Below are 22,825 nucleotides of genomic sequence, written 5' to 3'. Positions count from 1 at the left end.
AACTACCATCAGAGTGAACAGGCAACCTACAGAATGGGAGAAAATTTTTGCAATCTACTCATCTGACAAACGGCTAATATCCAGAATCTAACTCAAACAAATTTACAAAAAAAAACAAACAACCCCATCAAAAAGTGGGCAAAGGATATGAACAGACACTTCTCAAAAGAAGACATTTATGCAGCCAACAGGCACATGAAAAAATGCTCATCATCACTGGCCATCAGAGAAATGCAAATCAAAACCACACTGAGATACCATCTCACACCAGTTAGAATGGCGATCATCAAAAAGTCAGGAAACAACAGGTGCTGGACAGGATGTGGAGAAATAGGAACACTTTTACACTGTTGGTGGGACTGTAAACTGGTTCAACCATTGTGGAAGACAGTGTGGCGATTCCTCAGGGATCTAAAACTAGAAATACCATTTGACCCAGCCATCCCATTACTGGGTATATACCCAAAGGATTATAAATCATGCTCCTATAAAGACACATGCACATGTATGTTTATTGCGGCACTATTCACAATAGCAAAGACTTGGAACCAACCCAAATGCCCAACAATGATAGACTGGATTAAGAAATGTGGCACATATACACCATGGAATACTATGCAGCCATAAAAAAGGATGAGTTCATGTCCTTTGTAGGGACATGGATGAAGCTGGAAACCATCATTCTCAGCAAACTATCGCAAGGACAAAAAACCAAACATTGCATGTTCTTACTCGTAGGTGGGAACTGAACAATGAGAACACTTGGACACAGGAAGGGGGACATCACACACCAGGGCCTGTTGTGGGGTGGGGTGAAGGGGGATGGATAGCATTAGCAGATATACCGAACGTAAATGACGAGTTAATGGGTGCAGCACACCAACATGGCACATGTATACATATGTAACAAACCTGCACGTTGTGCACATGTACCCTAGAACTTAAAGTACAATAAAAATAAATAAAATGTATTGCTAGAAATACATATATGGCTTTACCCGTACAAATTTCATTCCCTTGAAAGCCAAATGAATGTCCATGATTGCATTATATCTGAATGAAGACCATCCTAATGATTAAGAAAAGCACGTGATAAACAAGATGTGGTATATCCATACAACTGATCAGTATTTGGTCGTAAAAAGGAATGAAATTCTGGCTTAGGGTACAACATGAACGAATCCTGGAGGCATTAAGCTAACTCAAATAAGTCAGACACAATAGAACAGATATGCTATTGTGTCCCAAATTTATTCCTTCTGATGGATTCTGGGTCTCACTGACCAAGAATGAAGCTGCGGACCCTCCCCGTGAGTGTTACAGCTCTTAAAGATGATGCGTCTGGAGTTTGTTCCTTCAGAGGTTCAGATGTGTCCTGAGTTTCTTCCTTCCGGTGGGCTCATGGTCTCCCTGACCTCAGGAATGAAGCCGCAGACCTTCGCAGTGAGCGTTACAGCTCTTAAAGATGGCATGCCTGGAGTTCTTTGTTCCTCTCACTGGGTTCGTAGTCTCGCTCTGACTTCACAAATGAAGCCGCAGACCCTCTCAGCTCATAAAGGTAGTGCAGACCCAAAGAGTGACCAAAGCAAGATTTATTGTGAAGAGCAAAAGAACCAAGCTTCCACTGCATGGAAGGGTAACTGAGTGGGTTGCCTCCACCGGCTGGGATGGCCAGCTTTTATTCCTTTGTTCCCCACCCACATCCTGCTGATTGGTCCATTTTACAGAGCACTGATTGGTCCATTTTACAAAGCATTGATTGGTCCATTTTACAGAGTGCTGATTGGTCCATTTTACAAAGTGCTGATTGGTGCGTTTTTACAGAGTGCTGATTGGTGCGTTTATAATCTTTGAGCTAGACACAGAGCACTGATTGGTGCATTTACAATCCTTTAACTAGATGCAAAAGTTCTCCAAGTCCCCACTCAACCCAGAAGCCCAGCTGGCTTCACCTCTCACTAGGATTCCACTAACAGAGGTACCTAGAGTAGTCAAATGCGCAGAGGCAGAAAGTAGCATGGTGGTTTCCAGGGCTGGGGGAGGGAAGAATGGGGAGCTACTGTTTTCATGAGTACAGTTTCTGTTTGGGATAATGAAAAGTTCGAGGAATGGATAGTGTGAGATGGCTGCACAACAGTGCAAATATGCTTAATGCACTGAATTTCCTCAGATTTAACCTTGGGAGTTTTCAGTCTCTGTTATGATTTTAAAAGATGCAGCTGGCTTACTATGACGTGACTAGATGCACCTTCAGAGTAGGCAAGTGAATGAGATGAAGAATGTTACATGAAAGAGGCTTTTTTTTTTTTTTTGAAGACAGAGTCTCACTCTGTCGCCCAGGCTAGAGTGCAGTGGCATGATCTAGGCTCACTGCAACCTCTGCCTTCCAGGTTCAAGCAATTCTTCTGCCTCAGCCTCCTAAGTAGCTGGGACTACAGCCACGCACCACCATGCCTAGCTAATTTTTGTATTTTTAATAGAGACGGGGTTTCACCATGTTGGCAAGGCTGGTCTCAAACTCCTGACCTCGTGATCCACCCGCCTTGGCCTCCCAAAGTGCTGGGATTACAGGCGTGAGCCACCACTCCAGGCCCCAGAAGAGGCTTTTAAAAATTAACTTAAGATGCTGGGCGCAGTGGCTCATGCCTGTAATCCCAGCACTTTGGAAGGCCAAGGCAGGCAGATCACATGAGGCAAGGATTTCGAGACCAGCCCAGCCAACATGGTGAAACCCCGTCTGTACTAAAAATACAAAAATTAGCCAGGCGTGGTGGTGCACACCTGCAATCTCAGCTACTCGGGACGCTGAGGCACGAGACTCGCTTGAGCCTGGGAGGCAGAGGTTTCAAACGTGAGCCAAGATCGCACCACTACACTCCAGCCTGGTGACAGAGTAAGACTCTGTCTAAATAAATAAATAAACAAATAAATAAATAAATAAAATTAAGAGAAGACAGTGAAGAACAATATATTAGAATAAGGGAAATATAAGTAGGTATGACCTCAGGTTGTCTGAAAAGTAAATAACCTTTTTGAGTTTAGTGTCATGAAAGTTTAGAGATAAAAGAACAAAGGTTGTCCAACTTTCTCCAAAAGGCCAGTGTGTTTCCGACTGCCTGTGCACCTTTACTGTTACCCCAATTTGCTCAAAGTATAAGTAATAGCGAAACTCACTTTTACATGGAAAAAAACCTGTCCTCTCAGGCAGGAGACTTCATTTGCAGAGGCTGACTTTGATGGGCTTGAGCAGAAATATCTGTTTATATATACATACAGAAAACAAATAGTGTTTTTTTTTTTTAAATAGCAATCTTCAACCTCATTATCATTGCAGGCCAAAAATGAGAATAAAAGATCTCATTGTCTACTTTGAAATTCCACACTGAAGAGTAATGGACTTTTTCTTTTTCTTTTTTTTTTCCCCAAATCTAAAAGTAGGTAGTTTATAATACCAAATAGAACACCATGGTTTTATGGAAACAAAATTTTAGATTGGAAAATTAAAGTTCATTCTGTCCCCTCTTAAAGATTAGGTGGCCCTGGGTTTTTGGCCCTGAGGTCACCCATCCTGTGTGTCACACGGGCCACACGTCTTGGGTTTTCTGAACGGTCCCAATTTTAAGTACTTGAGCCTCCTAAATGGCTTGGTCTTAGAAATGCTAGTTCTCAAATTCTAGATTCCTTGTTTTTAGAGATAGCCCTCAAATTTGGATTTTCAGTTTGCTAAATGTGACTGTCAGAGTAAGTATCCTTATTCCAGATGGCAAAATACAAGGCTAACCATTAGCAAAAATGAAAAGCACTCTCTCTCCAATTTCCTCTACATGTTCAAAATCCAGCTCAACCCCTTCCTGTGGTCCTTTCCCAAACCACAATGATTGCCCCTCTTTGAAATCCAACATCATTCACTGTTGGAGGCCACGGAGGAAAACAGAAGTGTGAAGTCAAACAGAAGTGAAGACATAGCCTATGTTACTTCCTAAATGCATGGTTTCCGCAAGTTGCTTAACCTCTCTGAGCCTTAGTTTCCTCATCTGAAAAATGGAGACATCGTAATGACTCCTCTCATTTGTTCAGTGATGATTAAGTAACCTGTAAAGTGCCAAGCACAGTGACTGGTATACACAACAGATGCTCAATAAACAGGAATTATTGTCATCTCTCACTTCAGCACTGAATCCCACATCACTCTGTCTCTGTGAAGCTATCCATGTGGGTGCTTTGGAGAGCTCTTAGTGGCCTCGGTCAAGTCTTAGGCTTGTCTCCCACCCCTTTACCCACACTACTCCATGGGTCTATTCAATTAGCATGAACTCAAAAAATAAAAATAAAAAACATGAAATGTCCAAATATTACAAAATCTACTTCCTTTCTCCCAAAAAATGTAGGGCAGCATCTTGGATGCTTTGTGTTAAGTGTGCCTTATAGCTCATAGTCTTTTCCAGAGAAGGAAATGAAAATGCAGTACTTACAGGTTATAAATTATTGTCTGGGAGCGTAACATGATTTTAGATACTCTAGAATGTGTATCTAAAAAGAAACCCAGGCCCGGCGCGATAGCTCAGGCCTGTAATCCCAGCACTTTGTGAGGCTGAGGCGGGAGCATCACCTGAGGTCAGGAGTTCGAGACTAGCCTGGCCAACATGGCGAAACCTCGTCTCTACTAAAAAGACAAAAATTAGCCAGGCATGGTGGCTCGCACCTGTAGTCCTAGCTACGTGGAAGGCTGAGGCAGGAAATCGCTTGAACCTGAGAGGCAGAGGTTGCAGTGAGCAGAGATCACGCCATTGCACTCCAGCCTGGGAGGCAGAGCAAGACTTTGTCTCAAAACAAACAAACAAACAAAACCATAAAAAAAAAAACTCCCAGAAAACAACCTGCCTCAAACTGTACTGGGTGATACTTTCATCCTGTCTTTGGAATTGACCTTAACCTTTCTGGACTTTGGTCTCCTGACCTGCACAAAGGAGCAGCTGGATTCATTAGGGAGTCCCCAATTCCTAAGTGATAAAGCACTTTGCTGTTCCTTAGCAGATGCGTGATGTGGGAGGGGGGCACTGTAAGGCAAAATACTAATATGTACTGTATTTCCCCAAGTCTGAGAACATTTTTTCCCTTACACGGACATTTTTCGAAATTATACCCACTGACACAAAGTATGCTCATTACTGTGCTGGTGGTGGTGGTTTGTTTTTTTTTTAACTTCCTTTAGAGATGATTATCAAATGGATGGTGCTTTTACAAAGTTATCTCAGAATTTAGGAAACTGTTAATATTAATAATAAGCAAATACTTTGCCAAGCATTTTACATACCTTTTCTTACTTAATTTTCACAACCACCCTGTAAGTAGCTATTTGTATTCTCACTTACCAGGTAAAGAAACCCAGGCTTTCACTGCTCTGAATATGGTCATTTACTCCAGTTTACCGGGATTAAGAAGTGAGGCAAGGGCTCAGCCCAGGGCTGACTCCCCGGAGAACAAAGAGAATACAGCATAATCTCTCTTTCTGGCCAAGAACAACACTGGATCCAGTTATTAACAGCTTCTAATTATACCTGGCCCTGCCTCCTAACCTTTCAAGGAGCTCTGGAATCTCCCAAATCTTCCTGCGAATATGAATGTTTACAAATTCTCTTTTTGGAGGCTTCAGTGCTAAGACACATCAGAGCAACCTCTTCAACCCTCAGGGACTGATTTGTGATGTAAGCTGTGAATGTGCCCTTTAAACAGCTTCGTAAACCTGAGCGGCAATCTTTATTCTCCATTGCCACATCGTCTAAATTATATTTTGGTATAGTTATTGAATTTGAAATTAGCACTAAAGCCAAGAATGAAGTAATTCTCATTGTAATGACATGAAAAGAGGTATGTGAGATGATGTGGTATTCAAAGATGAGCTGCACCTCAGTATGTTCAGAGAAAACCGGGCATGGTGGCGGGCGCCTGTAATCCCAGCTACTCAAGAGGCTGAGGCAGGAGAATCGCTTGAACCGAGATCGCGCCACTGCACTCCAGCCTGGGCAACAGGGCGAGACTCCGTCTCAAAACAAACACACAAAAAAACCAGCCTCCAGATAAATATATTATAAACATGCACTGGAAAAACTGTGAGAAGCACACACCCAAAACTATTCAGTGAGGATCTTCTTTTTTGGAGAGGGGATGTTTATTTAAACACTTCTGAAATGTTTGCAATGTTTATGTTCACTTCAGTAATTTTCTTTAAAAATTGCCAACTGGGATAAAATGGTGACAGTTCTCCAAAATCAGCTCCAATTAAATATATTTGCAAAGCATATAATTTCCCAAAAACAAAAATCCATTGACAATCTCACTTCACTTACACATCCTCTGCGTTCACGTTCCATGTTCTCTTCTGGTACTTAACTTTGCACAATACACTTATATTTTTGCTCAGATGTAATAGCAGCAGGGATTTCATTTTCTATTCTTTTTTGATTTACTGGCTATCAAAATATCATTTGTTTTTGTCACAATTAGTTCATCTTATGGTTGGATATTAAGGGTATTTCCAAATTATGCTGTTATAAATATGAACTATGAATAGCTTTGCATATTCACAGCTTTGTTTTCGCTTTCCTTTTAAAGTATTTCCTTGGAATTCCCAGGAGTAAGGATTTTAGGTCACTACTTGTAAGTTTCTGTGCCTCTTGTCTGCCTTCCAAATAAACGATACTTATACTGTCCCCAGTAACATCTGGATACCATTTGCTCTACATTTACTATACATTTTAATTATATATAATGTTAAATGACTGTATATGACTATACTGTATAATTATTTTTGCTGATATTGCAACTGTAAAATGGTACATCATCAAGGTTTCATTTTGTGATTTATTTGATTACTAGTGGCTGAATCTTTTCTTTTCTTTCTTTTTCTGAGACAGGGTATCGTTCTGTTACCCAGGCTAGAGTGCAGTGGCGTAACCAAAGCTTACTACAGCCTCAACTTCCCAGGTTTAAAGCGATCCTTCTACCTCAGCCTCCTGGGTAGCTGGGAGTACAGGCACATGCCACCATGCCTGGCTAATTTTTATATTTTTTGTAGAGGCAAGGTCTTGCACTGTTGCCCAGGCTGGTCTTGAACTCCTGGGCTCAAGTGATCCACCTGGGCCTCCTAAAGTGCTGGGATGATAGGTGTGAGCCACTGTACCCAGTCCTGAATATTTTCTCTTGGGTTTGTTTACATCTGAGACACAGAAGAGTACAGTGGCAATGATTTCAGCTCTCCAACTGGACTGCCCCAGCAGGAGACCTGGGACCCAACCCAAACTTCAGCAAATTCTTAGCCTCTCCTAGCTTCAGCGTTTTTGTTGTTTTTTTAAAAAACTAATTAACTTTAAACAATTTCATTGGGGAAATGATCATATATGCCTTAGAGTTTTTATAAAGAGTAAGTGAGCTAACTTGTAACATGTTTATACTGTATTTGACAAATAATGAGCCCTTAATATTGGCAATGTATTATTATTATTTTCCCTTTTTTGACTTTTGTTCAAATCTGAGCTCATGTCTAAGGGTAACTTTTTCAGACTTCAAAAATGAAAATCTATATTTCCAGTTTACTAACAAATACTTCAATATACTCAATTCTATACTGAGAATCTATTATACAAAATAGATTCCTAGGCTCTGGGGAGAAAAATACAAACATAAATAATACATACTCCCTGCTCTCCAGGAATTCACACAGTGGTTATTTGCTGAGGTTTCTGGGGGAAATTATAGGCTTGGTCAACATAGTTAGAAACTATTTTTAGAACAATGCATCCATTGTAGAGCTGAAAGAAACTTTGGGAAGCATCTAGTGTTGCTGGAAACAGCAGTTCTGGGAGCAATTACTAGGTCTTCAGGCTAGGGGTGGAGTCTGTGGTCCCATAAATTACAAGAAACAAAGGCAGAAAGACAAGTGTGGCAGGGCACAGTGGCTCACACCTGTAATCCCAGCACTTTAGGAGGCCGAGGTGGGCAAATCATCTGAGGTCAGGAATTCAAGACCACCCTGGCCAACGTGGTGAAACCCCGTCTCTTCTAAAAATACAAAAATTTGCCAGCCATGGTGGCGGGCGCCTGTAATCCCAGCTACTCCCGAAGATGAGGCAGGGGAATTACTTGAATCCGGGAGGCAGAAGTTGCAGTGAGCTGAGATCACGCCATTGCACTCCAGCCTGGGCGACAGAGCGAGACTCCATCTCAAAAAAAAAAAAAAAAAAAAGAAAGAAAAGAAAAGAAAGACAAGATTCTCTGTTGCTGGTTTGGCTCCTTATTTCTTAGCCCTTAAGACAGTCATGTCTACTGTAAATATTTAAAGACAGAGACAAGGTATTCAGCACTTCTCAAACTTACATGACAAAGAAAACTTACAAGAAGAGCATATTGCAAGTCCATAACAAAAAAGTCCATCTAGCCCCAAGTTGCACCCTCCTCTGTAACTTAAGAAAAAGCTGAGGCCCTGGGGCATAAGGGTCAAGATCTAGTGGAAAGCTGCCTTTAACCAGAGCCTGCAGCTTCACCCTTGTGGGTATGTGTTCTTTCACACTCTACTGGATTCCCCTTCACTCAATTCTACTTTTTTGGGAGGGAGGGCCACCCACAGAACCCCAAAAGAGACATCTGACATTTCTTTGTGGTGTCAGTCACACATTCTCTTTTCTCATTTCCTTTTTTTCTTTGAGACAAAGTCTCGCTCTGTTGCCCAGGCTGAAGTACAGAGGTGCGATCTTGACTCACTGCATCCTCCACCTCCCGGGTTTGGGTTCAAGTGATTCTCCCACCTCAGCCTCCTGAGTAGCTGGGATTACAGGCGAATGCCACCACACCCGGCTATTTTTTTTTATTTTTAGCAGGGACGAGGTTTCATCATGTTGGCCAGGCTGGTCTGGAACTCCTGACCTCAAGTGATCTGCCAGCCTCAGCCTGCCAAAGTGCTGGCATTATAGGCTGAGCCACCATGCCCAGCCCCTAGTCCATTTTTAAAAAATATTTACGGGAGGCTGATGTGGGAGAACCAGTTGAGCTGACTAGGGAGAGGCAGCAGTGAGCCGTGATCATGCCACTGCACTCCAGCCTGGGCAACAAAGCGAGACTGGTCTCAAAAAAAAAAAAAAATTTACATCTTATTTTGACCCAAAATAATCATGACCAATCTACCTCATAATGCTAACTTCTGACATGCTGCAAAATCACATCTACCATCAAAAACTGGTGTCTTTCCTAATAGGAGAATACAGCACAGAGGACATGCCTCAAAATGGTCAGAAATGTCTTTGGAAAACACTTATGTTAAAGGTACTGATTTCCACTTATACATGTTTTTTTAAATCCTGTATTTTTATAGCCATGCCTCTTATTTTCAGGGAACTCATAAGTTTTCTGACACAAGTAATCAACAACAAAATTGGTGGGCTGTCTCTTTCTGACTTGAAAAACACTTCTGCATAGCAGTGAGACATACATGCACGGGTTTTTATCTATACCCTGGGGTTTGTGGAAGTTAAGCGCCCCAGGCAGGAGCACATTCCTGGGAGCAATTCTGGGAGCAATTACTAGGTCTTCGGTATAGGGGTGGAGTCTGTGGTCCCATAAATTACAAGAAACAAAGGCAGAAAGACAGACAAGTGTGGCAGGGCACAGTGGCTCACACCTGTAATCCCAGCACTTTAGGAGGCCGAGGTGGGCAAACCATCTGAGGTCAGGAATTCTAGACCACCCTGGCCAACGTGGTGAAACCCCGTCTCTTCTAAAAATACAAAAATCAACCAGCCATGGTGAAGGGCACTCCAGCAGCAGATAAAGCATGTACTTCCGGATTTTTAATTGCAAACAGAGGTTTTGTTAATTAGCGTAAGTAGTGTGAGAACCAGATCCTCCTAGGTGAATGCAAGGACTGTGTTGGTTAGCATAACAGATGTGAGAAATGTGTAGACAATGGATGAGATCAGGGGGCTCCACCTATATGAAAGGATTAGGCATATTTCAGAGGCAAGTTCTACATTTACATGAAGAGGACAAACAAGCCTGGCCGGCCCCAAAGTCTGGGATGGTGTCCTAAGCCCATTCCTGGATCCAGCAGCTGATTTCAGGAAATTCTTGATCACCTGACCCCCGCTGAATCTTGGACTAACCAGAAGACGTCTGCAAATTGCATATTAAGTGGCTTCTTAAAAAAAAAAAAAAAAAAAAAAATTAATTGACAAATAATAATTGTGTATATTTATGGGGTATAATGTGATGTTTTGATATATGTATACATTATGGAATGATAAAATGTACACATTTCAAGAGAAAAAAGACATGTATACAATGTATTTATCACTTTAGTTTGAGCTTTTTTTTTTTTTTTTTTTTGGGGACAGGGTCTCGCTCTGTCACCCAGGCTTGAATGTAGTGGCCCAATCACAGTTCACCACAGCCTTGACTCCTGGGCTTAAGCAATCCTCCCACCTCAGCCTCCTGAGTAGCTGGGACTACAGATGCATACCACCACACCCAGCTAATTTCTGTATTTTTATGTAGAGATGGGGTTTTACCATATTGCCCAGGCTGGTCTCGAACTCCTGGGCTCAAGCGATCTGCCTGCCTCGGCCTCCCAAAGTGCTGAAATTACAGGCATGAGGTACCACACCTAGCTTAAGCACTTGTTTTTAATCCAGCAGTAATTTTCTTTTCCACTGGATAAACTGGAGGGTATATCACGAGAAAGAGGCTGTTTTAAAGTTCACCAGCAAGCAAGTTTTCAGACTGCCTTATTTATAAATAAATATATGTATATATTTCATTTACATTATATGCATGGCGTATCTATACAGTTACATTTACACTTGACTTAGAGTTAAAGTCATATACACACACACAGGACTTTGACTCAAAGTTTTTAATGACAAGCATGCAAAATTTCTTAGTATAGACCCTAAGAGTACCCTTAATATAAGTATGTTTATTTAAAAATTCTATGTATCTACTACTGTTACCAGGGGGTCCTTGCTCCCAGAGCTCCCAAGATGGTGGCAGGCCACTTCCAAAATGGCGGCAAGCCTCGTGTTCTCTGACCTGGGGTTCTTGGCCTCACAGATTCCAAGGAATGGAATCTTGGGCCATGCGGTGAGTGTTATAGCTCTATTAGAAGCCATGGGTCATGGAAAAGAACCGTGGAACCCAGTGACTAATGTTCAGCTTGATTAGGATGAACCCGGGCACTTAGCCGTGCAGGAAAAATGGCAAGCCTTTAGCTGGATCGGGAGCAGCAATGGGCGCCTCGCTGGATCAGGAGCACAGCGGGCACCCTGCTGGATCCGGAGGGATGGAAGTCAGTGGCAGGTCTGCAACAGCGGCAAACAACAATGGTGGACAATGACCAAAAGCTCAGCTCAAGCCGTAACAAACACGGACCAGAAGAGAGTGCAGTTGCAAGATTTAATAGAGTAGAAACAGAGCTCCCATACAAAGGGAGGGGACCCAAAGAGGGTAGCCGTTGCTGGCTGGAATGCCTGGGTTTATGTCCTGATCATTGTCCCTCCCGCTGTGCTCTCAGGCAATAGATGATTAGCTATTTCTTTACCTCCTGTTTTTGCCTAATTAGCATTTTAGTGAGCTCTCTTTACTACCTGATTGGTCCGGTGTGAGCTAAGTTGCAAGCCCCATGTTTAAAGGTGGACGCGGTCACCTTCCCAGCTAGGCTTAGGGATTCTTAGTGGGCCTAGGAAATCCAGCTAGTCCTATCTCTCACTACTGTACTAATAAATTACATGTATCATAATTCAAAAACTTGGAGGATGCAATAAAACCTATTACTTCAATTATAGTAGTGCACTCTTGGCTCTGCTACCTAAATCTTGACACTTAGTTTCCTCTATCCACCAATCACACAGTTTTTTGGCGAAATTTGCCCAGTGGGTTTCAATCAATTGTAAAGACTAATCAAAATAGTCTGCAGGTGCCCCATAAAGTTAACAAATGGATTAAAAACTCATTGATACTTTTCAATTAAAGTAGTTAGACAATTCTGTTTCCCAGTTTTTAATTTTTTTTCCTTTGAGAGCTTTGATAACTCACAAATGTACAATATTTTTTGGCAATATGTTCATATTACAATGAAAACATTTCCACACAGCCACTTCCCAAATGCCCCTTGGTAGCAGAAATTTCTTTTGAAAAGTAATTCACTGTAAGAACCTCACATTTACCTTGGATTTTTCCCTTCTCCCCAAAATATCTGACTACTGATAGGCTTATCAAAATTGGAAAGAGGCAACACATTTGAAACCCCATCTTTCTGCTAAAGAGAGATGCAGACACCTGTAAACTCAACCACTCTTACGTATCTGGCAACAAAAGAACTAGGAATGCTCTGATGGGTGCAAAGGATGGTCCTGCTCCCTTCCCAGGGCACGGGAAAGGATGACAAAGCTTCTACAGGCTAAAGCAGTGATTCTTTCTCATGCCATGACATATATACCAAAAGGCAACCATTGAACATCAGCTTCAGCTCTCTTGGCTTAAGGGAGAGGGCTGAGAGAAATGCAGTATCTCAGTACACCTATCACCCGCTCAGGGACAAGTCTAACCTGAGATGCTCTAATTTAAAGTCTTTGTGTTTCTAAAATTAAACAACTCGATAACACCCTATAGCTCCTAACTTGCAACATCTCACAGTATGCTTGATGGCCAGGTGAGCAGGGCTCCAGCTAGGCAAGGAATCCTTGCCTCCTTATCCACCTTAGAAACCACATTCACCGTACAAGACACAGGACTGAAGGAGGGTCCGCATGCGGTGACTCACGCTCGTAATCCCAGCACTTCGGGAGGCCCAGGCAGGCGGATCACCTGAGGTTAAGGAGTTCGAGACCAGCCTGGTCAACATGGTGAGACCCTGTCTTTACTAATTAGCCAGGCATGGTGGCGTGCGCCTGTAATCCCAGCTACTCAGAAGGCTGAGGCAAGACAATTGCTTGAACCTGGGAGGTGGAGGTTGCAGTGACCTGAGATTGTGCCACTGCACTCCAGGCTGGGCGACAGAGCAAGACTGTCTCAAAAAAAAAAAAAAAAAAACTGAAGGAGGGACCACTGGCACTCTTGACCTTAAATGCTTATAAAATTATAAATAGAAGTTCTTACACTTCCTTTCAACACCCCCAAAGGACTGTCCTTCGCTTCCTGCTTTGGATACCAATATGATCTCAACCTCGTTTTTTGTCCTACACAATTGGTCTCAGCCTTATTTTCTGTTCCACACAACTGACAAATGCAGTAAACTCCAGGCAGCAGGGGCTGGACCTCAACACAGAAGAGTGGCTTTAACTGGACTCAGGGCCACTCAACAGGCAAGCAGCTCTCAATCTGGTTTGCACACTGGAACCACCAGGGAGCTTTCAAAAAGGACCAATAACTGAGTCCCCCTACCAGAGATTTGATTGAATTGATATAGAGTTTGACCTGGGTGTCAGGTTTTTTTTTAAAAGTTCCACAGGTGTTCCTAATGTTCAGCCAACACTGAGAACCATGACGTGGGACATGAACCTGCATGATGTGGAAGGGGCTTGAAAAGGTCCTTCCCCTCCAGGACTGTCACCCCTAGTGGCTTTGATGCCTATCAAAAGATCAGCTGAGGCTGGGCGCGGTGGTTCACGCCTATAATCCCAGAACTTTGGGAGGCCAAGGCAGGCGGATCACGAGGTCAGGAGATCGAGACCATCCTGGCTAACAGGGTGAAACCCCATCCCTACTAAAAATACAAAAAATTAGCTGGGCGCGGTGGCAGGCGCCTGTAGTCCCAGCTACTTGGGAGGCTGAGGCAGGAGAATTGCTTGAACCTGGGAGGCACAGGTTGCAGTGAGCTGAGATCGTGCCACTGCACTCCAGCCTGGGCAACAGAGCGAGACTCCATCTCAAAGAAAAAAAAAAAAAGATCAGCTGAGCATTTACTGCCTTTAGTTAACAAGCGTGTAAGGTCAAAGGTAGGAAGCAATTTGTAGAAAAAGTGGTGCGAGGCTACTTCAGGTGTACAGGGCCAAGCTTCAAGGCAATCATCATTCATAGTACTTTCCAGGGAGCCAAACACAAAGCTTGGCACTAGAAAATGCTTACTAAATGCTGGTTGAAGAAATATCTGACTGCACACACAGACACACCCCAAACTCAGCCAATGGTTTTGCCACTTCCTTCAGAAAAAGTCTTCACGATTCTGGACCCAAAATCTAAAGCATCTTTATCTATCCTCTCCCTCCCTCCTTCCATCAAAGACCAAATTCTGCACTGTGTTCTCACCCTCTCTGAAAACTGGTCCTATCATTTATTTTACCCTCCTGCATCTTTAGGCTCTTCCTCTCTACCAGAAAATTCCCAGTAGTGGCCAGACACAGTGTCTCATGCCTATAATCCCACACTTTGGGAAGCCAAGGTGGGCAGATTGCTTCAGCTCAGGAATTGGAGACCAGTCTGGACAACACAGATGGTGAGACCCATCTCTAGAAAAAGAATACAAAAATTAGCCAGGCGTAGTGCTGTACACCCTTGGTGCTACTTGAAGGCTGAGGTGGGAGGATGGCATGAGCCCCAGTGGGTGGAGGTTGCAGTGAGCTAAGATTGTGCCACTGCACTCCAGCCTGGGCAATGGAGAGAGATCCTGTCAAAAACAAAACAAAATCCCAGTAGCATTAGAGCATGTTTAAATTTCTCCCATCTCAATCTGAAACAAAACAAAACATCATAGACCCCTCATTTCCTCCCTGCCCTGCATGAATATCACACTTCTCAGTACCCTTAACAGGCCTCTCTTTCTCTACCAAATACAGTGATCAAACTCTACGGGTCCAGCCCTTTTCTTTTCTCATTCTACACCCTCTTTGGATGAGTGCTTTTTATGCAGTAATACTTATATGCAACAGCTCCCAAACATGTATCTCCACCCCAGATCTCTTCCAGGAGTAGCAACTGTCTACTCCTCATCTTTACTTGGATGTCTCACAAACAAAACACACATCCAAAAAGGCATTATCTTCCCTCCCACACCTCATGCCAACCCGCTCCTCCTCCTGTGTTCTCAATCACCGTAATGGTTCCACCATCCCATCCTACTCAGTTGTTTATGCCAGAAACTTTTGAATCATCCTTGCTACCTCCCGCTCCATCAACCATATCCAAATAATCACCACCTTCTTGCTGACTTTAACTACAAACCCAATCTCACTCAATCTCAATCCTTACCTGTCATTACGCTTTATCCAGTGCTGCTACACCATCCCTGGGTGACTGCAAAAGCACTGTTTGTTCACATCCACCCTCCTCCTCCCCAGGGTGGCCACATGATTGCACAGGATGTGCCTGCGCAACAAGTCTGGCTCAGGGGGCTGAAGCCTTTTGACCTGGCCTAGATGGGACACAGTGGTGCATCTTTTCCTAATTGGTCCACACAGAACAGAAGCCTTTTTTGGGTTTGCACAAAGACACCATACGTGCCAGCAGGACCTACCTTTCTAAACTATTCTCTACACAGCAACAGCGATCATTTTACAAACTCAAATTAGGCCAGGCGCGGTGGCTCACACCTGTAATCCTAGGACTTTGGGAGGCCAAGGTGAGAGCATCACTTGAGGTCAGGAGTTCAAGATCAGCCTGGCCAATATGCTGAACTAGATTGAGCCATTGCACTCCAGTCTGGGTGACAGAGCAAGACTCCGTCTAAAAAAAAAAAACAAAAAACCTCAAATCAGAGTCAGGCACAGCAGTGCCTATGCAGTCGCAGCTACAAGGGAGGCTGAGGCAGGAGGATCACTTGAGCCCAGGAGTTTGACTGCAGTGTGCTATGATTGCTCCTGTGAATAGCCACTGCACTCCAGCCCGAGCAACATAGCAAGACTGTCTCAAAAACAAAAAAATTCATTGGAAACTGGAGAAAATGAACTGGAGGAATGTGGGCAACACTACTGCCTGCCCTAACAAGGAAAATGGAGAGGATATTGCACCATATCAGGGATCTGCCTAAGAACATTTCTGAGAAGAATGTAGGAAGTGCTACCTGGCCCAGTATCTGCCTTTGAGAAAATGTGAGAGAGATGAACTAAAGAAGTATATTCAATTTTTAAGTAGAATTTAGAGAAAACATAAAGGACTCAGGACTTGCTGGGTTTAAAATAAAACTACTTCTAGTCAGATATGGTAGCCCATGCCTATAGTCTCAACTACTTGAGAGGCTGAAGTGGGAGGATCACTTGTGCCTAGGAGTTCAACTGAAGTGTGCTATGATCTCACCTGTGAATAGCCACTGCACTCCAACCTGGACAACAAAGTGAGACACTGTCTTCAACAAACAAAACAACCTCAGATCAAAAACCCTTTAGTGGCCAGGTGTGGTGGCTTACACCTGTAATCCCAGCACTCTGGGAGGCCAATGTGGGCAGATCGCTTGAGCCCAGGAGTTTGAGACCAGCCTGGGCAACATGGCAAAACTCCATCTCCACTAAAAATACAAAAATTACCCAGGCATGGTGGCGTGTGCCTGTAGTCCTAGCTACTCAGGAGGCTGAGGTGGGAGGATCACCTGAGCCTGGGAGGTGGAGGTTGCAGTGAGCCAAGATGGTGCCACTGCATTCCAACCTGGGCAACAGAGTGAGACCCTGTCTGGAACAAACAAACAAACAAAAAGTGGGTTTCCACTATGCTGACATTAAAGTCCAAAATCCTAAAAATGACCCAAGAGGCCTCATCCCCAGACATATTTTCCTCTTGATCTCAACTCTTTCAGCCTGTAAGTTTATCCCCTAATGTACTTCACTAACTCCTACTAATCTTTTGGCCTTTTTTAAAATTATTATTTTTACAAAAAAAAAAGAGATGGGAGTCTCGCTATGTTGACCTGGCTGATCTCAAAGTCCTGGCCTCAAGCGATTCTCCCATCTCAGCCTCCCAAAGTGCTAGGATTACAGGTGTGAGCCACCGTACCTGCTCCCCAGGCCTTATTTTAAATATCATTTTTTACGCAGGCCTTCCCTGAACAGTCCCTCTCCCCTAAACCAGGTTAGGTCTCAAGGTCACATGCTCCCCTAACACCCTGTGCTTTCCTAAGTACCACTTAGGATTGTGATAGCCTGAGCTGGTGTGACTATGTGTTTGGCTCATAAGCTCATAAGCTCATAAAGGCAGGGACCCTCCATCTTGTTCACAGCTGTGGCCCTGAAGCGAGCAATGCCGGGCATCTAACAGATGCTCAGCAAACAGTTGTTCAATGAATGCCTGAATAAATAGGTTGCTCCAGTACCCATGACTCTAATGAACAAACATTTGGCTACCTCTTTAGCAAAGGAAAAATCAATCATGGGAGGATTTCTTAGTAACATTATTGCATTGATGACCAAATACATGCAGACTCCTCACTGGAAACAGAAGAACAATCAAGGAAGCAGAAACTCCAGGTGCCTAGTGGCAGCAGTAACATTTCACGGTTTAGATTTGCATTTGTGACCACAACCTTACTCTTAGCTATGAATAAAGAGTTTCACCAGGGCCAGCTCATGGGTGGGCAACCAACGCAGTCACACTGGGCCCTGTGCTTGGCTTAATGCTCTGTGGTCACCATGTTCAAATTCTTAATTTTTTTAACAAGGGGCCCCACAAATTATGTAGCCAGTCCTGAGTTTTACACATTAGTTTGATTTCTGGAAGGGAACAGTGGATAGCTAATCCCCAGCTAAGGAGGCATCCTCCATAATCAAGGCTGTTTTCAACCTCCCTGAGCACATGTAAGTCCTAATAAAGAGGGTTACATTTCTAGGACATGTTTTCTTCTGATATAAATTATATCATACATTATGTAGCACTCCCTTTGAGAAAGTCGAGATTTTTCAGATTACAGAAATACACAGCAGTCTTCGTTTTATTGCTGTTACCTAAAAAGAGGTTAATTTTTCTTAAAACTAAATTCTACTTAAAACTACCATAGAATTCCTTTTTCAGTTCCAACTTTTTAAACTTTATGAAATTTAACAAATGCACTGAACACTTGAAATTTCTTTGGAGATAGAAACTGGCAGGGCATGCTTCTCAGAATAGGAAAAAGAAAAAAAAAGAAAAGAAACTGGCAGGACACATTGGCCATTCACAAAGAACACTGGTTTAGTTATCTTTATGATAAAGGTGTTTCAAAACGTCAGATGTTTAAATTTACAAATAGCTTTTCTAGTTGTGAAGAGTTTGAAGTTAATTGTTAAGCTTATAAATGTTTAGACCATCTCAAACATTTAGACCATCTTAAATATAGGTTCATTTTGCTCCTCAACCAAAGATGACTTTGTTCTCCGGGGAACATTTGCCTATGTCTGGAGACATCTGGGGTCGTTTAACTGCAGGGAGGGTGCACTGGCATTTAGTAGGTAGAGGCCAGAGATGCTGCTAAACATCCTGCAATGCACAGGACAGCCCCCACAACAAAATTTAACTGGCCAAAAATGTCAAAACTGCCACAATTGAGAAAGGCGGGTCTAAACATACATGGCATTTGCCTCAGATAGGAAACGTGACAGCACTAAGCCACAAATCCAGTGACAAAGCCAAGAATACAGACAGTCTCCACAAGAAACACATATGGTTATATGAACAGTCATTTGGGAACTCCCTTTTTAAGACAGGGAGTTAGACATTTGACATACTGACCTGGAACCATGAATACATTTCTCATTAGAATAAATAAAAATAATGACAAGAGTCCTTGGTTGGCTCTATAAAAAAAAAAAAACAACAATATAGCTGAAATACCACACACTTCATAGAAAACAGAATTTGACAGTCAGAAGGGATCATTTCCAGTAGTAATTTCTGTTTTCTACCACTTCATTTCATGAAAAATGTACAATATCTACATCACAGTTCAGAATTTTCCATTCATCAGAGAATATAATCACCGTGTACATTAGCAGTTTTTAAGGCAGAGCTTTGCAAACAGATGATGCATGAAACAAATTTGATTTTATTATTTTTGGGATTTTTGTTTTGAGATGGAGCTTCACTCTGTCGTCCAGGCTTGAGTGCAGTGGCACGATCCCTGCTCATCCCAACCTCCACCTCCCGGATTCAAGCAATTATCCTGCCTCAGCCTCCTGAGTAGCTAGGATTACAGGTGCCCACCACCACGCCTGGCTAATTTTTGAATATTTTTGTAGAAATGGGGTTTTGCCATGTTGGTCAGGCTGGTCTTGAACTCCTGACCTCAAGTGATCCACCTGCCTTGGCCTCCCAAAATGTTGGGATTACAGGTATGAGCCACCATGCCCAGTCTCTTTGTGTGTGTGTGTGCGTGTTTTGTTTTTTTTGAGACAGACTCTCGCTCTGTCACCCAGGCTGGAGTGCAGTGGTCCAGTCTCGGCTCACTGCAACCTTCGCCTCCCGGGTTCAAGCAATTCTCCGTCTCAGCCTCCCGAGTAGCTGGGATTACAGGCTCCCAGCCACCACGCCCAGTTAATTTTTGAATTTTTAGTAGAGACACCATCTTGGCCAGGCTGGTCTTGAACTCCTGACCTCGTGATCCACCTGCCTCGGCCTCCCAAAGTGCCGGGATTACAGGTGTGAGCCACTGTGCCCAGCCCTCTTTGTGTTCTAAAAAGGAAAAAATATGAGCCAATATTTAAAATCAGGCTTTACATTTTTTATTTTTAAGTAAAAGTTCTCAGCTATTCGTGGCAAAAAAAAAAAAAAAAAAAAAAAAGCTGCCTACACTGTATGGCTGCATGGGAATTCCTGCATGGATACTGGGTGGAAATGGCCAATATCCACCCAGACTTAGCAGGTTCCTCTGCAGTCACCTGGGCCCAACCAAGCACTCTCGTGCATTACCTGTTTAGTCCATGTGGATAAAGTAGATTTTGTGGTCCCAGTTTTAGGGGAAAACGTTTTTCTTACTGTTAAGCAATTCAATTACAAATGGAAAAGGAGTAACTCCTTAAAAAGTGAGTGGAAGCATTGCTATCATTAATCAAGAATGAACTATAATTAATGAAGGATACAATCTAGTACAAACTTGGGGCCAAGGCTAAGGAGGTCCTTTACAGGGCCAAGTTGAAGGACGGGCAGAGGAGGTGGCAGTGACCGTCAAATCCTCATCATGAAATGGAAAAAATATCAACCTCTCGGCCAATAAAACTTCTTATACGTAAATTCATAGTGTGGTATATTGTATTTAAAAATAAAGGAGTTTGCCATTTCTAAGAAATCAGTTTCCCAAAACTACCATTTCAAGGGTCTGAAAAAAAATTCCTTTAAGAAAAAGCAGGTATCTACACAGTCTGAGTTTTCCTTCCTGCTAGAACTGAAATCTGTTACCAAAGCCTCCAGCAGGGGGGCCTGCCTGTAATTGCCTAAGCGCCTAGCAGGTAATTTACACTGATCTTTAAAAACTATTAACCCTTCCTCCTCCCCTCTATAAAACAAACCGGCCTTTCAGAACAGCTCTGGAAGGGGGGCAGAATGCCAGACGAAGAGACAACTTCCAGACCACGTCTCTCACCTCCCACCCATCAAATTCAGCCCACAAAAAGCTGTGGCCGCATTCTCATTTCAAGGCACCATGGCTTTCTTTGAACACCATATATCTTCCCAACTGGCCTCTTGCCCCATTATGTGTAAAAAACCGACTCTCTTGTCTGCAGAAAGAAATAACAAGGCAAAGGGTGTACAGGGCAACGTTTATATGCATCTACAGCATGCCAGGTGCCTACAGAACCTACCTCGGCCTAGGCGGCCCGTGCCCTAGCCGGGATCTGCAGGCGCCCTCATCCACGCTGGGAGACAGGAAGAGGAGAGGGAGGCGTGACAGGCGAGGGTGCCTGTGCTGCGCAGAAAGCGCTGCCAGGAGAAAAGAAGCAGTGAGCAAGGGCTTCTTCCATTTCAAAAACCTAATAACCAAAACTTGGAGGAATCTGCCTGAGATACTTAAAAAAAAGAGGAAAGAGAAACCTAGGAGGGGGTAAAATGCTTTTAAGACGAATCACTTGTTTTCGTAATAGACCCTGCGAGCGAGTTTCCTAGACTGCCGCGAGAAGAAGGAAAGCGAGGGAGCAGGAAAGGAGAGGCTTTGGAGCCCCTAAACTAACGTCTCTTTTATTAGTAATAGTTTGCTCCAGGGTGAGTCATTTATTATCCTAGCGTTGGCCTCTTTATCAGCAAAGTAGGGGTGAAAATTCATCTTAGCCGGGCTGGGCTTAGGATTCAAGGAAGTTAAATGAAGTTAAGCCCCTGGCACCCATGGGATGGTAGCGAGTCTGTTCGTTCCCTGCCTATCCACGCCCGCAGCCAACCCCTCCGACAACTAAGCTACACGGACCAGGGGCAAGAGGCCAGAAAGTGACTTTCAGGGGACACGGGGCACCGGCGTCCCAGCCCCACTGAGCGGACGGAAAATGAAGGTGGAAGGAAGAGGCGCCGCTCCATCCCGGTCCCTGGCGCACCCGGTTCAGCTTCCTCCTCCGCCGGGGAGCCCAGCCCGCCTGGGGCCACGGGGCACTGGCTGAGAGCCGGCTCCCTCCCACCCATCCTTCTCAGCCTTCCCCCACCGCCGGGCGGCCGAGCAGGGGAACACGAGGGAAAGCCGGTTACCTGGAGTGGGCGTCTGGCCCCGGAGTCTCAGGAGGATGCCCAGCCGCTCCTGCTCCACCAAGCTCCCGCCCCGCGCGGCGCTCTAGGCGCTCCGGAGCTGCGCCTGCACCCCTCGCACCGGCTGGGCCCGCCCCGGAGCCGCCCCCAGAGGCCCCGCCTTTCTAGGCCCCGCCCACCACATCCCCGCCTCGCCCACCTGCGCGAGCGTGGAGCTGGGGACTTGCTGCGGACTCTCGGTTCCCGCCTACAGGCGAGGGCGCCCTCTGGGCACTGACGTGGTCTGGGAGTAGCGCTGGGATCGTAGTGCTTCCTCGCTCATCTTCCTCACTGTGCTGATTCTTAGAGGTGTGTGTGTGAGCGGCGTCTTTTTAAACATTTTATGCCTCCCTTCCTCGAAAGCAGGAAACTCGAGAAATGCTGCCTTTTCTGATTTTAAACACGAAAATATGTTACAGAACAACAGTAAAATTAAATTCCAAGGTTCTTGATAAGTAAAGTTTAGAGATAACCATGTAGGTGTTTTTTTTCTTTCCCCTAACGAACCTTGCTTCCTAAATTTAGCATTTAAGAACTCATTACATTCATGTGTATTTCCACATAAAAATTAAGATCAAATTAAACTGTGGAACAATCCACAGTGCTGTGGAAAGTAGGAAAAAACCTTCCCCGCCCTTATAGCACAGATCTTTGTGTCAGTTATAAAAGTTGACACAGTTCTCTTTGTAACAAGGAGAATATTGTGTCTGTGTCTTCTTTCGTTGGATTTTTAGCTCCTAGAAAACAGAACGAGGTCTTATTTGTTTCCATGTTGTTTAAAAAAAATTCTGGCCGGGCGCGGTGGCTCACGCCTGTAATCCCAGCACTTTGGGAGGCCGAGGCGGGCGGATCACGAGGTCAGGAGATCGAGACCATCCTGGCTAACACGGTAAAACCGCGTCTCTACTAAATATACAAAAAATTAGCTGGGCGTGGTGGCGGGCGCCTGTAGTCCCAGCTATTCGGGAGGCTGAGGCAGGAGAATGGCGTGAACCCAGGAGGCGGAGCTTGCAGTGAGCCGAGATCGCGTCACTGCACTCCAGCCTGGGCAACAGAGTGAGACTCCATCTCAAAAAAAAAAAAAAAAAAAAATTCTAACTCGGAGGCCATTAGACTGTGATATGTTTGATACTTGCCTGATTTGTCAACGAAAATTAACATAAGATGATGGTATAGAGGAAGAAAG

General features: G+C 44.0%; 1 protein-coding gene across 12 annotated transcripts in view; it reads right to left on the bottom strand.

The window, feature by feature from the left end:
- Nucleotides 1-22,825, bottom strand: part of GCNT1 (glucosaminyl (N-acetyl) transferase 1) — a 114,909-nt gene that overhangs the window by 26,783 nt on the left and 65,301 nt on the right. For 2 of the 12 annotated variants that reach the window (XM_054520057.2, XM_054520064.2), the window contains exon 3: nt 3,175-3,256. The exons of 2 other annotated variants lie outside the window; for them this stretch is intronic. The gene's annotated coding sequence lies outside the window, so the exon portion shown is untranslated. Of the gene's footprint in view, nt 1-3,174; nt 3,257-20,735; nt 20,854-21,603; nt 22,030-22,825 lie in introns of those variants that run through there. 8 more of the 12 variants (XM_063714248.1, XM_054520058.2, XM_054520056.2 and 5 more) reach the window with 8 other exon arrangements.

This window comes from Pongo abelii, chromosome 13, assembly GCF_028885655.2.
Source record: "Pongo abelii isolate AG06213 chromosome 13, NHGRI_mPonAbe1-v2.0_pri, whole genome shotgun sequence".
NCBI lineage: Eukaryota > Metazoa > Chordata > Mammalia > Primates > Hominidae > Pongo > Pongo abelii.
Note: the sequence above shows the minus strand (reverse complement) of the source record. Positions and strands in the feature narration are given on the sequence as shown.